We start from the raw sequence: 3,695 nt of genomic DNA on the forward strand, positions 1-3,695 counted from the left end.
ATAAACCTTGATAGGTTCACCAACCTTTTCTCTACCCTTGGATCTTGGATCTATCTGTGGTTGTGATCTAGCCAACGTTGCTTCAGTATGTGTCCTTTATTTGATCACAATGCCTTTGAGTTTTGGAAGTGAATTTTTACCAGAAGCTTCAGATTTAGATGTGACTTTCTCTGATTTAAGTCTAGCTTCTTCTTCCTTTAAACTTTCCAAGTCCATTCCTGGATTTTCTTGAAGAAATAACTGTCTTGACATTTCCTCATCAAGATCTAGAAGTTCATCAGAACTTATCCTTTTACCAGCAGCAGAACTTATTCTTTTCCCAGTATCAGAACTTGTCCTGTGACTAGCTTGTCTTGATGTAAACCTTCTACCTTGACTATGACCGCTACCCATTCCAGAGTATCCTTGATCATCATTTCCATCATCCTTTCCTTGTAGTGTCTTGTTAGTGTTGCATTTGGACTTAATTACCTTCTCCCCCTTTTTGGCATCAGCAGGTAGTAAAAGAGAGATAAGTAATTCCACTGAAGATTGGATTTCAGTAAGTTGCGATTGCTGAGAAGCTTGATTTGTCAGAATGTCATCAATCTGAGCTTGTTGTTTCTCTTGAGTTTTCTCAATATAAGCAATCCTGTCAATGGTAGGTTGAAAGAACTTTTTCTTATCAATTTTCCAAACTTGTTCTTGTTTGATAAAGTTCTCCTGAATCTTGTATAGCTCTGCATGAGTAGTTGAATGAAGACCTTGTAGATGTTTAATACTCAATGCAGTGACTCTAAGCTGGGGTTTTAAATCATCAGAATTTAACATTTCATCAGCTTTAGTCAAGTGCTCAGCAAGATGTATTGCAGTTGGAACACATGAAACCGAGTTCCATTCCTTAGTCCACTCCTGACCTGCAGGAGTTTCACTCCAAGGTACTGGTGCAGCCCCGGTAACAAACTTCTTTACCAGTTCAGACTTAGGAAGAGTCTGTTGAGGAGTATGTCCTGAAGGACCTGCTTCATCAGCATCTACAGTTGGAGCAGCATCACCAGTATCTCCAACATTTGCAGCATCAGAACTTAAAGAATCAGTATCTTCTGATAAGACAACAGTGTGAGTAGCAATGGAGGCTTCAGCATCCTCTAATTGCTGATCTGATACTAAGTTCTGATCAACAGCCATATTCTGATGCTCACCTAAAGTCTGATCATCAGCATCTTGATGCAGAGAAGGTGTTGTTGATAACTCTGGAGTTTGAACAACATCAGTAACAGGTGTTGTGGAAGGATTATTTGTTGTTGGAGCTTCTATGAGAAATACTTCAGACACAACCAAGTGTTGAACATCAATATCAGCACTTGTGCCTGGATCAACAAGAGACACAGATGGTGAGTTAGCCTTGTCAGATACAACATCCTGAGATGGAGTTGATGGAGAAGAAGTGACTGGAGCAAATTCCTTGTCTTGTGAGATCAGAGATTCCTGATCCCCTTCCTTAGCTGCTTCCTCTTCATCATCTGAAACTGGCCTTTGTGCCCTCTGTTTCTTGTACTTCCTTGTTGATTTGGATTCCTTGGGAGTTTCAGGAACTGTCATTCGTCTAAGCCTCTTGAGAAGCCTAGAACCCCCAATTTCAGAATCCTTCTGAGAAATCTCTTTCTCAGCTTCAGATACAACAGGTTCTCTAGCAGGAACCGGTTCCTCAGAATCAGATTCATCGCTCAATGCAATCCTCCTTCTCTTTTGAGATGTTTGAGGAACATTCTTTGTCCTCTTTGGCTTGGAAGATGAAGGCTTCACAGTAGGTGCTGAAGATAAAGGTTGAGCAGTCTGTGAAGTGGAGAGATAGGATTTGAGATATGTTCAGAGGGTAGGTTGAGTAAAATGAGAGGTAGGTACTGAGGTTGATGGATTTTGGGTGTTTGGAGTTGGTTGGACATCAGAGTAAACAGATCTATAAGTATCAGGATCAGCATTTACCAGGATCTGTTTTACAGACTTAGGAATCTGTAATGGTCTAACCACTTTTTTCTTAGTATCAGCATTTACCAGGTCATTAAAGTATCGTTTTGCAACCTTAAAAGGTGGGGTTTGAGTGCTGACTAAATGAGGTTCATCAGTACAGTAAGTGTAAATAAGTTGACAGAATCTAGCAAAATAAACAACATCTCGATCCTCTGTCATCCTATCCCCAATAAAACCAATTATTCCAGTTGCAAAATCAAAATGAGTTTGATGAATAATAGCATACCCTATGTGCTGACTCAGAATTGGGATAACATCAAAATTTGAACATTTGTTCCCAAAAGCTTTGGTGATGCAATCAAAGAAGAAACTCCATTCTCTTCTGATATTAGCCCGTTTCAACTGTCCAAGTTTCGTCAGACTCTTTTCATATCCCAATTCAGCCATTAACTCCCGAAGGGCTGAGTCCTCTGGAATTGAGAAAGTACAATCTTCTGGAAGATGTAAAGCCCTGCGTACTGTACCAGGAGTGACTACAAAGGATGAATCACCCACTTGGAAGATAATACTGGGAGTTCCACGTTGACCACCATCATCAAAAAGTCCAGTCCTCCAAAACCTCAGAACTTGTTGGCTTGAAAAGAATTCAGGCTGTGTTAATGCATACCCAACCTCACTATGTGCAAGAAGATCTTGCACAAAGTGCAATGCAGATGGAGCTTCAGTGTGATCAAGAACTGCAGCATAGTTGTTGGGGACAAACTTAGCTCCATCAATGATTAAATCCTTTGGTGCCATGTGAAAAAAAATGAGATTCAAGTATGCCTGTTAGGTGTTTGAGATAATGTCTGTATGAAAAACCAACATGAGAAATAAAGAGAAAGAGAGTAAAAGTAAGGAGAGAGATAAAATATAAAGAAAATAAAAGATTAAAGAAATCTTCTCTCTGTTGTACTTATACTCTGAACAAAAATGTTACCGTTGGACACCTGTCAGACATGCAGTAATAACGGACAGTTACTGGGCTCGAGAAACAGGAATCATTACTTACCCATTTGCCTAGTTTCAAGGAAAAATCGTTCCATTTATCAAGGGAAACAGTTTTAATTCAAAATTTAAACCATTATCACTAATTGAATTATTTTTCACTGCATCATTGATATTCTGAAAATATATCACATGAAAATGACCAAGATAAATTAGATAAGTAAGTGCTGAAAATGAATCAGAACTTAATATAAAACAAAATTTATATGGTCATCAGAATATCAATCAGGATTTATCAACACAAGATAAAATAACTCAGAGACAAAATCTTGAAGTAAAAAAAACTTTCATTAATATATCAAGACAATACATTTATGAAATGGAAATTACATCAATACTGATACAAGATTTTCCCTAAGCTTCTAAACCTAATATCAACAGCCTTAGTCCTAGCGAAGAAGCTTTACAAAGCTGATGATGAAGAAAAATAGGAAGAAGACGAGATTAAGTCATCTTCTTCTTCCTACTCTCGACAAACAGAATGGCGAGTCTGATGATTCGCTCTTGCTGGCGGAGAGCTTCCAGCCTTTCCTCCTCCAATCACTCCAGATGGCGATGGTAGTCCATATAGAAGAACAGAAGGTGTGTCAGTACCTCCTGTGGCACAGAGTCCCATATCTCCTCAGGAATGGCTGTGACATGCCATTCCTGCTGCCACTCGGCACAGCTTAGCTCCATATTAAAGTTTTGGTAGTTCA

Source organism: Apium graveolens, chromosome 5 (assembly GCF_009905375.1).
Source record: "Apium graveolens cultivar Ventura chromosome 5, ASM990537v1, whole genome shotgun sequence".
NCBI classification, from domain to species: Eukaryota; Viridiplantae; Streptophyta; class Magnoliopsida; order Apiales; family Apiaceae; genus Apium; species Apium graveolens.